Genomic DNA, 15,265 nt, shown 5'->3' on the forward strand with positions numbered 1-15,265 from the left:
TCAGCTTGGTACAGTTTACACAGACACCTCCTGTCCACGCGGGCACAGAGAGGCAACAAGCTGAGAGAGCCTTTTCACTGCCGCAGTGAAAACAGCGCTGTCTCAGCCCGGGTAATCTGCCACCAGCTTCTTGTTTGATATAAGCCCGGTCCGCTAACGGGATTATATACAGTGAGAAATCAACCCGCAGTAGCTTATAACTAGGCCGAAACACGGACATGGGGATTCATGATCGAGATACAAGATAGCACAAGATTAAATTATATATTTATTCGCCTTAAGGGCACACTAGATATAACACTATACACACAGAATATATACAGTGGTCTGAGGTTACAAATACAGGTAACATGGTACACACAGGATTACACAGAGTACAAGTCAGTTACCGGGTAAATGAATGTTTCTTTGGGTTAGGATGGTGTAATAGTCCTTGGCTGCGGTCACGTCGGGGGCAGTGATGTCAGCTGTTTCCAGGTCTCTTCAAACACATGGCACGATGTGACCCCCTTTCAAAAAAAGACACACCCGCTTGGTGGCACAAGCCTTTTAAACTGTAGCCGGCCCCTCCTCTGGGAAGGGTCCACTCCCCCCTCTTCTGGGCTGGCATTAAATGACCCACAAAACCCTTTAGGGTTCATAGCTCCAGACCAGAATGTTGTAGGGAGGTGGTTCCAGGCCCAATTGTTCCGCCTGGGTTCCGGCTACAACTAAAATCCAAACATGGTGCCGCTATGTGGTTTCTGTGAGGAGTTATGTATATCTCCCCTCCCGGGCATCCTAGCATCAAGCCAGGACCAAGTGGATGTTTGGCTTTGCCCCAGGATCGCAAAAAGATAACCGAATTATGCCTGGGAAGGACGAACGATTCAGATTCCTTATGAAATGTCGGTGACAACATGTCTGTGGGAAGGTGATAGATCTGGTCCAGGGCTGAGACCTCCTGCCGGGGGTTTTCCTGCTATATCCTCCTGGTGCCTGTCAGCTGGAAGAGGTGTGACTTTATCCACCTGGGGCCTCCTTGAAGTCTGGACCCATGGGGGGTTTTCTCCCTTGCTATATGACAGCAGATGGCTGGGGGTGAGAACATATTTTGCATGTACACTGACTGTGTACATGCAAAGGTGAATCAAATGAAAATCAGGGCTGCCCGTAAATGATAATCCATATTCCTCACACCTCCCCCCTTTAGAGGGTGCTAGGGGAAGCACATTCTTGTGTTTCCCCGTGCGCCCCTTCGCACCCTCTCTGGTGGCGAATGGCAAAGTGGTACGGCTGGAGTGCCAGTCTCCAGCGTACCCACCTTCCATTCGTTCCTGAGGAATAGAGTCACCCAGACTGAGCATGGCACAGAGGCCACAATTACTGGCGTCAGTCGGTACTATAAACGGCCGCGTGAAGTCGGCTGCCTGTGGTACCGGGAAGCTGGGAAGGGCGTCCTTCAGCACCTGGAAGGCCGTCTCACAGTCGGTTGTCCAAGCGACTGCAGAGGGCAGCTTCTTCCTGGTGCGGTCCGTCAGGGACCTCGCCAAACTACTATAGTGGGGCGTGAACCCCCTATAGTACCTGGTGGTGCCCAGGAAGGACATCACCTGGTTCTTGTCCTGGAGGGTGAGCCAGGATGCGCTAGCATCCACTCTCCCAGGCTTCGGTTCCGAAGCTTCCCTGCCTGCCCAGGGCCCCTCGCTTATGCCCAACTGGCACTTCTCTGGCATAAGGGTCAAGCCTGCCTGGCAGATCTGCGCCAGATGCTCTTGGGGATCCTCCCATGTAGGAACGAAGACAGCAATGACCTCCTGGTACGCGGCCGCGTACCCTTCGAGTCCCTGAAGCAGCTTGACCATCCGCTTAGAAGTGGCAGGGCATACTCCATGCCCAATGGCATCTCGGGTGGACGCCTTCCTTCCAGGCGTTTTGGTGAACAGTTCCCGGAAGGGGCAGAATTCTGGGAGGGCACCTGCCTCCCGCTCATGATGCGCCTGCGTCAGGTTCACAGGGAAGGCAGAAGGCGTGGTCCAGGGTGACCAGGCACATCCTGACATTGAGCCGCTGGTGCGCGAGGTAGGGCCCTCCCAGGCCGCCTGAAGCTTGTCCTGAGGTAAAGGAACCAGCATCCATGCTTGCTGACCCACCTGGTGGGTCCTCTCACAAGCCATCTGGTCGTACCACCGCTTCTGGACGGTCTGAGCCGGCCCCATACTGTCGTGCACCAACCGCGACAAGGCCTGCGCCTTTTCCTGGAAGCACACGACACACTCGATGACCGACACCCCAGGGGTGGCTACATCTCTCGTCCAGGCCTCTGTCTTAGCGGCCCCTGGGTATCTGGCCATCGGCATCTCGTGCGCAATCCACAAAAACTCCGCCCTGAATAGATAAGGTACCATGAATTGTCGTTCCCTAGGCCACGCCTCCGGTGAGCCCTGTTGGACCGTTTCCTGTCACAACCGTCCTTGGTCCCAGACCACCCTCTGGATGTCTGAGTCCAAGGGAGGCTGTGCCACCTGCTCCGCAAGAGCATTCAAACTGGCGCTAGCCCCTAACTCCACATGAAACTCCTGGTGGGACGTGATCAGAATAGATGAGACTGCCACGTCCTCTGTCAGTTCTACTAACTGCCGGTCCCTAGGCCACTCCTCCGGTGAGCCCTGCTGGACCGTGACCCGGCACAGCCGTCCTTGGTCCCAGACCACCCGCTCGAGGTCTGAGTCCAAGGGAGGCAGTGCCGCTTGCTCCCTGAGAGCGTTCAGGCTGGCGTCAGCCACTAACGCTACCTGAAACCCTTGACCGGATGTGGCCAGAATAGACGAGACTGCCACATCCTCTGTCAGGTCCCTAGGACCTGTCTTCTGGCCTCCATCTGACTCGGCAGCCACTGGGTCGGAAGGGCGAAAGCCATCAGACCTCTGAGGGGCCCCTAGGGGCCGCTGCCACCACTAGCAGTGCCTACTTCCCCTCGGCTCCCGACCAAGTCGCCAGTCCAGATGGACTAACCTGGCCCTCTGACATTCCAGTTGTGGAGGAACCCTGCACTGAGGCTTCACCTGGCAGCCCTACTTCTCCTGGGACAGCCCTGACCTCATTTGCATCCTCCTCCCCCGTAGCTGTCTGCCCCCTGCTTGTCCCCTCAGTAGCCACACCTGAGGACAACAGGTCCCAGCATGCTGTCTGCCCCCTGCTTGTCCCCTCAGTAGCCACACCCTGGGGCCTCAGCACAGCTGGTGTGAATGACCCCCTCCCCCTTGAGGGGAGAGGCACACATTACATACCCAACCCCCACACTCCCATCAACAGGTATGTTATGAACATTCAGAGCATCAACAGGGATGAACATGGCATCACATTCTGGGGGATCGGACCTCGGGGTGTCAACGGCCACGTACTTAGACACAAGCCGCCCCAGGTCTGACCCAAGCAAAACACTGGCAGAGATATTTGAGGATATCCCCACCTCCCTTACTCCTCCACCGGCGCCCCAGTCCAAATAGACCTTGGCGACGGGCAGCACCGGTTCTACTCCTCCAATCCCAGAGACAGTAAGGGACCTCCCGGGCAACAAATCATGGGGTGCCACCAGTTCAGGCGTACCAGAGTCTTCTCAGCGCCGGTGTTTCTAGGCCATGGCCTGGCCTACGGTGACCGGTTGCAAATTGTCAAGGAACCTCCCACCACCCCCACCCACACAGTGGATAGTTTCCAGGTCGGCGACTGGGACGGGTCCCTCAGGCGCTGGGGACACATAGCTTTGAAGTGTCCTGGCTGCTTACACAGGTGGCAAAGTCGGGGTTCCCCCACTGACGTGTAAAGTGTAGCAGGGGCTGGTGCCCACTTGGACCTAGGGGCAGGGGTAGCAGGTGCAGCGTGCGTCTTACCCCCTCTCCAGATGACACGTTTCCGGGCCTCTTAAGTCCTGTTCTTGTTGTATTCATCGGCCAGGGCTGCTGATGTGGAGGCCTCCTTTGGCTACAGGTCATAGAGGTACTGCTGTAGGTCCTCCGGGCAATTCCCCAAGAACTGCTCTGTGGTGATGAGCTCCTTCAGCTGCTGGACGGTGGTGAGCTCCAATCCTGTGGTCCATTGGTTGACCGCTCTCAGCAGGGCCCGCATGTGATCTGCCCAGCTCTGGGTAGAACACTTCTGCAAACTACAGAGCTTTTTCCGGTATGTCTCAGGGGTCAGGTTGTACTGCCTTACCAGCGCCTGCTTGATGTCCTCATAGCTCAGGATAGTCTCGCTGGGCAGGTACCCGAAGATTTCAAGGGCTTTTCCCCTGAGACATGGCATGAGGAATCTGACCCACTGGTCCTCCGGCAGCTGGCACTGATGGCAGGCCGTCTCAAATGCCAACAAAAAGGTGTCCAGGTCCCCATCTTTGTCCAGTAGGGGAAAGTCCTCTGCCCGCAGTTTGGGAATCTAGACCTCTGGAGACTAACATCAGGCTGGAGAGGGCTGCTGGAGTTGGAGCTGGAGCACTCGCAGCTGATGCTCACGCTCGGCCTGCTCGCAACGCTCTGCAGTCTCTGCTTGCTCTGCAGCTGCCAGGAGGAGCTCAGAGGTTGCCTGGTCTCCAGCCTGGAGATGGTCCAGGGCAGCTTGTAGGAGAGCAGCAGAGCCTGCCATGCTGGGGGGATGGGCAGGTGGAGTGAGGCCCACCACGGACCTCACCTCCAGCAACTGGCTCCTTGGACAGCTTTGGCTGTGCTCCCACTTGCTTTGATTAAAGTTGCCTTCCACCTACTCTCGGCCCCCTATCTGGACTGCATCCTCCCGCCATCATTCATAGCCTCATCCATCTCCTTAGCCTTGCTTCGTGTGTAACTGGCCATCATTGCCACGGATGGTGACTGACACAGACTGCTACCTGATGCACACACACACCTTATTGTATTTGCACTTAGAGTGTCTAGTGTTGAGCTGATCTTAAGACTCCAGCGGCAAAAGCTACAGCTGGTAGTCTTCAGTGTCTGGGAGTATGGGACTCATACTCACACACACTAGTATCTCAATCCCACTGCTGCCACCAATATGTGACGGATACCATGCCTCGTTCCCGCTTGACGTCCCCTACGTCGAGCTCACGAGATGCAGTATGGTCACTGGAGGAGCTTGTAAGGTCAGCTTGGTACAATTTACACAGACAACTCCTGTCCACGCGGGCACAGAAAGGCAACAAGCTGAGAGAGCCTTTTCACTGCCGCAGTGAAAACAGCGATGTCTCAGCCCGGGTAATCTGTCACCAGCTTCTCGTTTGATATAAGCCCGGTCCGCTAACGGGATTATATAGGGTGAAAAAACCAACCCGCAGTAGCTTATAACTAGGCCGAAACATGGACGTGGGGATTCGTGATGGAGATACAAGACAGCACAAGATTAAATCATATATTTAATCGCCTTAAGGGCACACTAGATATAACACTATACATACAGAATATATACAGTGGTCTGAGGTTACATATACAGGTAATATGGTACACACAGGATTACACAGAGTACAAGTCAGTTACCGGGTAAATGAATATTCCTTTGGGTTAGGATGGTGTAATAGTCCTTGGCTGCGGTCACGTCGGGTGCAGTGATGTCAGCTGTTTCCAGGTCTCTCCAAACACATGGCAGGATATGACCCCATTTCAAAAAAAGACACGCCTGCTTGCTGGCACAAGCCTTTTAAACTGTAGCCAGCCCCTCCTCTGGGAAGGGTCCACTCCCCCCTCTTCTGGGCTGGCATTAAATGACCCACAAAACCCTTTAGGGTTCATAGCTCCAGACCAGAATGTTGTAGGGAGGTGGTTCCGGGCCTAATTGATCCGCCTGGGTTCCGGCTACAACTAAAGTCCAAAAATGTTGTCGCTATGTGGTTTCTTTGGGGAGTTATGTATATCTCCCCTCCCGGGCATCCTAGCATCAAGCCAGGACCAAGTGGATGTTTGGCTTTGCCCCAGGATCGCAAAAAGATAACCGAATTATGCCTGGGATGGACCGACGATTCATAATTCCTTATGAAATGTCGGTGCCAACATGTCTGTGGGAAGGTGATAGATCTGGTCCAGGGCTGAGACCTCCTGCCGGGGGTTTTCCTGCTACATCCTCCTGGTGCCTGTCAGGTGGAAGAGGTGTGACTTTATCCACCTAGGCCTTCCTTGAAGCCTGGACCCCTGGGGGGTTCTCTCCCTTGCTATCTGACAGCAGATGGCTGGGGGTGAGAACATATTTTGCATGTACACTGACTGTGTACATGCAAAAGGTGAATCAAATGAAAATAAGGGCTGCCAGTAAATGATAATCCTTATTCCTCACAAGAATGTTTTATATTTTCGACTGTTTTGGGGTTTCTTCGAGATGTTTAACCCCTTTACCAATGAACATTGAATAAACATTGAGCTAATAGAAGACCACCATGGCCTGCACAGCTGCACCGTTGACCGCCCCGTCTGGGCGTGACCTAAAGATTAACGTGACACTGTCAATAATAACAATCCATGGTATCACAAGCCCTAATATTCATACATAACACACAACCTAGTAGTTAATAAATGAAACACGACAAATGAATTGTGGATAGATTGGCAGCCATGTTAATAAGGGTAAATACTAAATATTAATAGATTATGTAAATCATTCAACTCCTCTCTTTGACCCCAGAACATGTTCAAATACTGGATGCCCTGTTTACTTTGGAGGAAATAACGACTAGAATCTCTTAGGTGGCTAAGGGCAAAGTTTCTGGCCCTGGTGGCCTTCCTTTAGCAGTTTATATACAGTACAGACCAAAAGTTTGGACACACCTTCTCATTCAAAGAGTTTTCCTTTATTTTTCTGACTATGAAAATTGTAGATTCACACTGAAGGCATCAAAACTATGAATTAACACGGACCATTTCAGGGGACTACCTCTTGAAGCTCATCAAGAGAATGCCAAGAGTGTGCAAAGCAGTAATCAAAGCAAAAGGTGGCTACTTTGAAGAACCTAGAATATGACATATTTTCAGTTGTTTCACACTTGTTTGTTATGTATATAATTCCACATGTGTTAATTCATACTTTTGATGCCTTCATAGTCATGAAAATAAAGAAAACTCTTTGAATGAGGTGTGTCCAAACTTTTGGTCTGTACTGTACAATATGTAGATTTATTGGCCCCCTTTGATATTGTCAATTTATAATGATTTTTTTCAATTCAATGTGCAAGGTGACCATCATTGTTTTATTAAAACCTGGGAAAAACCCTGAAGAATGTGGCTATTATAGGCCTATTACATTGATTAACATGGATTATAAAATCGTAACAAAATGTTGGTCAATGGGTTATGTTTAGTTATCCATGAAATAGTTCACTCTGATCATTCAGGCTTCATACCAGGCAAGTTCACTATAGATAACATTCAGGGCATACTTGGCCTCGCAGATTGGATGGTTCAAACAGTAAGAATAGGCCTTGGCCTCCTTTAATGCTGCCAAGGCCTTTGATTCCATTGACTGGCCCTATCTTATGTCTACCTTTGGACTGTACAGAGGCACTCAACAAGTCCCTATTTTTTGCAATAGTGAGTGAACCCTTAGCAATTAGAATTAGACAGGGCTCAGCTTATTTTGGTCAGGTCTCGTGAAGACCGTATAGGGCTATATGCTGATGATATAGCTTTGTTTATGGCAAATCTGAATGCTACTCTTCCTAGAAGTATGCCACTTATCAATAGATTTGGGTCCTTCTCTGGCCTCTTGATGAATGGGTAAAAATGTACCGGATCATGCTAATTTTGTGGTCATTAAACGATTCTTAATTTATATGGGGCTCCGGTGTAACAGGCAGTGGGTGTGGACCCACTGTACCAACTAATCAGTTTGCCTTTGGAGTAAACCTAAGGGCGTTGCCTGGCACCCCCCTGGTATTCGCCTTTTACCCCTGTACAGGGATCTGGACTTCTCTGCAGAGTAGTCCTGGTGTAGTCCAAGGTCAGGGCAGGAAGCAAGAAGCAGAATCAGTAGTCAGGCAAGGTATAGGGTAGTCAGACAAGAGATCGCACCTTTGCTAGACACTAGCAAACCTCAACGCACAGGCAAGGAGGTGGAACCACATCTCAGCTAAATAGGAAGGCTGATCAGCACCTTAGTCAGCAGCTGGACGGGGAGCAGGAGGGAAGGATTAACTCTAGCAGTGCTGTAAGGAAGTTCACTGAGCACTAGTCCCAATACACACAGGGTGAGTGGAGCAACAACTGCTCCTGTTTGGAAAAGCAGGACATCAGTGAACACGAGCCACCAGCCTAACATCGGGTAGACCTAAATTTAAAGGAGATAGTGGGCGCTGGCATGCCTGATTTATTTTTGTACTTTTTTATACCTAAATGGGTCTCTGATTCTCGTTTACCTAATTCTGAACCTTGCAGCTCATCTCTTGCAGCTGGAATCTATGTGTCCTATATTAGAACCTGAAGACTATAGACCTAGGCACCTCCTTCTAGTCCTTCGTTTAGCTAGTCAAGTTTGGTTGCTTTCTAAAGTGGTATCTTGCTTCACTGCATTTATAGTGGAAACCTCCCTATGGCGTATCTCAGGCCTCTCTCATTACCCTGGAATATCAGATATTCATTTTTGGAGAGCTCTCGGACTGAGCGCAGAATCTCCCATGTTTATCTCTACCGGTACTGTTAAAAAGTTGTGGAACTTAACGATTAATTTTTTGGACCTGATAGTGAAATATTCAAGCGTATTCAGTTATACCATGTCCTTCTTTCTCAATTCCCACCCCATCATTATCACAATGGAGGAATCTGGTAAACAATATAGTTCCATATGAAAGAATAGTTTACAAGAAACGTGGACGACTTGATAAATTCCAGCAGGTGTTTGGGTTGTGGTGCACTTCTCCTCAAACCCTCTTTACTCTTCGAAGGTTTAGTGACCTAGTCGCGACCGTTCAGACAATAACATGTCTTACCTTATTATATGCCACATGGAACTGGTAGATATTTGCTTACTACAATGAAAGCTGTGCCATATTATTAGTTATGGTTTTATATTTTTTTATTTCGGTTATAGGAAGAAATGTCTCCATCATCCACTTGCTCGCAGTTGCTCCTCTCTTGATTGTGAAGGACCTGCCAAAGGACCTAGATGCCACTTGGAACTGGTAGATATTTGCTTACTACAAATCAAAGTTAGCTGCTATGAAAGCTGTGCCATATGATTGGTTATGGTTTTATATTTTTATTTCTGTCCTCCTCGGTCATATTGTTTATTCTTATTTTTCTCTTGTAAGTTATTTTTATGTTTTTTTGTGTGTTTATGTTTCATTCCTGACATCAGATAAATGAACCAAATCTCTTCTAAATAAACTGTCCGTGAAACCTTCCAACTTCAGGTGCCTATAAGAAAACCCACCCAAAATAGGAAGAAACTTCTCTATAGCCCTACTGACTGGCTTTTTCTTATTTATCTTGTTCAAAAACACACACACTGGACAAGACTGGAGCAATCAGGGCACCATTTCTGAGAAAAGTAAAATGGCCTCTGGAAACCTACATTTGATCGACGCTAAATCCCTTCTCAATTCCCATAACAGATCCAGCGTTTTAACCCAAATCATTACCTACGTGCAGAATGAAAACATCTAATTGCCCTCATCTTCTTCGATTTTCCCACAACCGATCTCCATGACAAACGTCTGGCTCCGAGCCATAAAACTGAAAAAAAGTTTTCAGATAGTGATAGACTTTCTAAATAGCAATGCTTGGCTGCCCTCTTCTGGGCCCAAAATACATAAGAATCGCCCAAAATCCAAACCACCTAGAAGAAATAGAAAATGGAACTTCTAATAACAGCTCAGGCCTGATGCTTAATTTAAAATTATTTGATTCTCCAATTTACTGAATCAGACTATCACCCAGACCCAAACACGACGCTTCTGTAGCCGCGCCTATACGGAGTGAATGAGAGGAAATCTTTAAGTTGTTAAGTTATCCTCTATCCTGATCGCTGGAGGTCCGACCAATCACGAGAATGGGGATCCCGTTTAGATCTTGCATGCCATATGTTCAGCTGTATAAATTAGAGAGGGCTCACCTACTGGTCAAGAGTGGTATGGGTGCACCTACGAAAGGATTCACCCAATCCTCTAAAATTATTGAACAAGAAATATAAAATAGTAGGGCACACCAACACTTGGGCAACACACGGGGAGTTTGATATAACGATATATTTATTGTGACATAAAATGCGGTATACTCTCTCCAAAGGGATTTCCCAACTGATAAAGTTCAGATAATAAGAATTATTCAGTGGTCAGATACAATTTTGTTCCAATAGTTATTTGTGTCTGATATAGCTGCTTCACATGCTCGGCGCAGTATAGGACTACTGCAAAGTCACTATGGTTATAAAGTCGCTACCTATTTGCAAAGATAAACCGCGGTTGTTTTACTCACTGTTTTGTGGCTGGAGTACTGCCGGTTTGATTACAACACTCGTGGCGTCCCACGTGTGGTAGAAATCTTTATAGGTTGCGGTGTAATTGGAATTTCCACCGAGTCTGTATAAATGTTGAATCCGGGATCCTCGGTGATATATGAAGCTGTGCTGTCCTAGAGGTCGCTTAGTGGTGTCCTTTTGCTGCGCTATTTAGTTGTATCACGCAGGCTATATGATTACCAAGTGCGTATCTCATAGATAGCCGACAGGTATCCAGCTTTCCTTTAGAAAGATAAATTCTCACCGATCCCTTTTCTTTTCGTTTCCTTTTCTTTAAGCGCTTTAGATCTTTTAATCCTGTATCTTATTTCATGGGATTCTATTATCTGAACTTTATCAGTTGGGAAATCTCTTTGGAGAGAGTATACCGATACAATAGACTCTGAAAACACTGGTCAAATATAGAGAATTATTTATTTGTATTTATTTCCATTTTTTGTTTAAATATATTGTATTTATGCATTTTATGTATTTTAGCTATGTATTTTAATATGTCGGAATAGATAGCATTTTATGTCACAATAAATATATCGTTATATCAAACTCCCCGTGTGTTGCCCAAGTGTTGGTGTGCCCTACTATTTTATATGTTCAGCTGTACCCGCAGCCAGAGGTCGCCTGTCAGCCTGGCTCCTTAAAGGGCTTCTGTCACCCCCCAAACAGCAATTTTCAGTATTGGACTTAATATAATTGCTAATGTAGGCATAGTCCATATATACCCCTCTTACCTCTGGCTGTGCTTTAAATTCTTAAAAAATAGTACTTTTGTGATATGCAAATTTCTTCACTACCAGCAAGTTGGTCGGACTTGCTGGTAGCCGGCGCATCCTCGGTCTAAAAAAAACGCCCCCTCCTCCACTTGATTGACAGGGCCAGCGAGCGCTCTCCTCCTTCCGCTGGCCCTGTCTGCAGCTGAAATCCCGCGCTGCGCCGTACCGGTCCTCATTCGGCGCAGGCGCTCTGAGAGAAGGACGCTCGCTTGGCTGCTCCTTCCTCAGTGCGCCTGCGCCGATGACGTCAGCCCTACACCCAGAAGAGAAGACGCCGGCATCGCTGGTAAGGAGGCAGAGAGTCCGGTGACGTCGCTGGGTGCTTGATTCAGGTAAGTATTTGCCTAATAAGCATGCAGCCACTACAACCACCAACGAAATGGGGGGCCATTATTTTACAAAAAGTATATTTAGACACACTATACCACCAACGCTTATGAATAATATACCCATAATTAATAAATATATATATATATGTATGATATATACACTATATACACTGCTCAAAAAAATAAAGGGAACACAAAAATAACACATCCTAGATCTGAGTTAATTAAATATTCTTCTGAAATACTTTGTTCTTTACATAGTTGAATGTCCTGACAACAAAATCACACAAAAATAAAAAAATGGAAATCAAATTTTTCCACCCATGGAGGTCTGGATTTGGAGTCACGCTCAAAATTAAAGTGGAAAAACACACTACAGGCTGATCCAACTTTGATGTAATGTCCTTAAAACAAGTCAAAATGAGGCTCAGTAGTGTGTGTGGCCTCCACGTGCCTGTATGACCTCCCTACAACGCCTGTGCATGCTCCTGATGAGGTGGCGGACAGTCTCCTGAGGGATCTCTTCCCAGACCTGGACTAAAGCATCTGCCAACTCCTGGACAGTCTGTGGTGCAACGTGACGTTGGTGGATAGAGCGAGACATGATGTCCCAGATGTGCTCAATTGGATTCAGGTCTGGGGAACGGGCGGGCCAGTCCATAGCATCAATGCCTTCGTCTTGCAGGAACTGCTGACACACTCCAGCCACATGAGGTCTAGCATTGTCTTGCATTAGGAGGAACCCAGGGCCAACCGCACCAGCATATGGTCTCACAAGGGGTCTGAGGATCTCATCTCGGTACCTAATGGCAGTCAGGCTACCTCTGGCGAGCACATGGAGGGCTGTGCAGCCCTCCAAAGAAATGCCACCCCACACCATTACTGACCCAATGCCAAACCGGTCATGCTGGAGGATGTTGCAGGCAGCAGAACATTCTCCACGGCGTCTCCAGACTCTGTCACGTCTGTCACATGTGCTCAGTGTGAACCTGCTTTCATCTGTGAAGAGCACAGGGCGCCAGTGGCGAATTTGCCAATCTTGGTGTTCTCTGGCAAATGCCAAACGTCCTGCACGGTGTTGGGCTGTAAGCACAACCCCCACCTGTGGACGTCGGGCCCTCATATCACCCTCATGGAGTCTGTTTCTGACCGTTTGAGCAGACACATGCACATTTGTGGCCTGCTGGAGGTCATTTTGCAGGGCTCTGGCAGTGCTCCTCCTGTTCCTCCTTGCACAAAGGCGGAGGTAGCGGTCCTGCTGCTGGGTTGTTGCTCTCTTACGGCCTCCTCCACATCTCCTGATGTACTGGCCTGTCTCCTGGTAGCGCCTCCATGCTCTGGACACTACGCTGACAGACACAGCAAGCCTTCTTGCCACAGCTCGCATTGATGTGCCATCCTGGATAAGCTGCACTACCTGAGCCACTTGTGTGGGTTGTAGACTCCATCTCATGCTACCACTAGAGTGAAAGCACCGCCAGCATTCAAAAGTGACCAAAACATCAGCCAGGAAGCATAGAAACTGAGAATTGGTCTGTGGTCACCACCTGCAGAACCACTCCTTTATTGGGGGTGTCTTGCTAATTGCCTATAATTTCCACCTGTTGTCTATCCCATTTGCACAACAGCATGTGAAATTGATTGTCACTCAGTGTTGCTTCCTAAGTGGACAGTTTGATTTCACAGAAGTGGGATTGACTTGGAGTTACATTGTGTTGTTTAAGTGTTCCCTTTATTTTTTTGAGCAGTGTATATATATACACACACACATACTGTATATACACTCACCTAAAGAATTATTAGGAACACCTGTTCTATTTCTCATTAATGCAATTATCTAGTCAACCAATCACATGGCAGTTGCTTCAATGCATTTAGGGGGGTGGTCCTGGTCAAGACAATCTCCTGAACTCCAAACTGATTGTTAGAATGGGAAAGAAAGGTGATTCAAGCAATTTTGAGCGTGGCATGGTTGTTGGTGCCAGACGGGCCGGTCTGAGTATTTCACAATCTGCTCAGTTACTGGGATTTTCACGTACAACCATTTCTAGGGTTTACAAAGAATGGTGTGAAAAGGGAAAAACACCCAGTATGCGGCAGTCCTGTGGGCAAAAATGCCTTGTGGGTGCTAGAGGTCAGAGGAGAATGGGCCGACTTATTCAAGCTGATAGAAGAGCAACGTTGACTGAAATAACCACTCGTTACAACCGAGGTATGCAGCAAAGCATTTGTGAAGCCCCAACATGCACAACCTTGAGGCGGATGGGCTACAACAGCAGAAGACCCCACCGGGTACCACTCATCTCCACTACAAATAGGAAAAAGAGGCTACAATTTGCACAAGCTCACCAAAATTGGACTGTTGAAGACTGGAAAAATGGTTTCTTGAACATGACAATGAGTTCACTGTACTAAAATGGCCCCCACAGTCACCAGATCTCAACCCAATAGAGCATCTTTGGGATGTGGTGGAACGGGAGCTTCATGCCCTGGATGTGCATCCCTCAAATCTCCATCAACTGGAAGATGCTATCGTATCAATATGGGGCAACATTTCTAAAGAATGCTATCAGCACCTTGTTGAATCAATGCCACGTAGAATTAAGGCAGTTCTGAAGGCAAAAGGGGGTCGAACACCGTATTAGTATGGTGTTCCTAATAATTCTTTAGGTGAGTGTATATATATATATCACATATATTAATTATATATATTTATTAATTATGGGTATATTATCTATAAGCGTTGGTGGTCACCGGACTCTCCGCCTCCTTACCAGCGATGCCGGCGTCCTCTCTTCCGGGTGTAGGGTTGACGTCATCGGCGCACTGAGGAAGGAGCGCCAAGCGAGCGTCCTTCTCTCAGAGCGCCTGCGCCGAATGAGGACAGGAACGGCGCGGGATTTCAGCTGCAGACAGGGCCAGCGGAAGGAGGAGAGCGCTCGCTGGCCCTGTCAATCAATTGGAGGAGGGGGCGTTTTTTTAGACCGAGGATGCGCCGGCTACCAGCAAGTCCGCCCAACTTGCTGGTAGTGAAGAAATTTGCATATCACAAAAGTACTATTTTTTAAGAATTTAAAGCACAGCCAGAGGTAAGAGGGGTATATATGGACTCTGCGTACATTAGCAATTATATTAAGTCCAATACTGAAAATTGCTGTTTGGGGGGTGACAGAAGCCCTTTAACATTGACCTTCCTCTCACCGCTTTGCCAGCTGTCCTGCTGCAGCCAATTCCATCCAATCTTACTCTAACTCCTGGTTCGGACCTTCAAAGCTCCTCCTTTTCTGGTCGACATCATCCCACTACTCCCAGTATCCAGTGTTATCCTCTCTTCGCATCCAGTGGAGCAGATCCAGTTTCCCCAGTCCCGGAGCGCCACTGCTGGCATGTCGGCTCTTCCAGGCATCTCCGGAGACAATCTTCACCACTCTTCTAATCGGCTTCTGCATCAGCTCCTCCATGGCACAGGTCCGCTCCTCTTCAGCTTCATCAAACTTCTGCGGCCTGACCACGGAGCTCATCTGACTTTATAGGCCCATTATCCCGCCACTGACCGCAGAGGACCAATGAGGAGATGCTCTGCAAATCTGCCCAGATACCAGCTGAGATAAAGCTGCTCTAGCTGACTAATCAGTACCAGGTAAAATGGGGGTATAGCTGGAAGGAAGAGACCATGTAGTGCCCAGAATAGGGGAGAACAAC

This window comes from Bufo bufo, chromosome 1 (assembly GCF_905171765.1).
Source record: "Bufo bufo chromosome 1, aBufBuf1.1, whole genome shotgun sequence".
Lineage (NCBI taxonomy): Eukaryota > Metazoa > Chordata > Amphibia > Anura > Bufonidae > Bufo > Bufo bufo.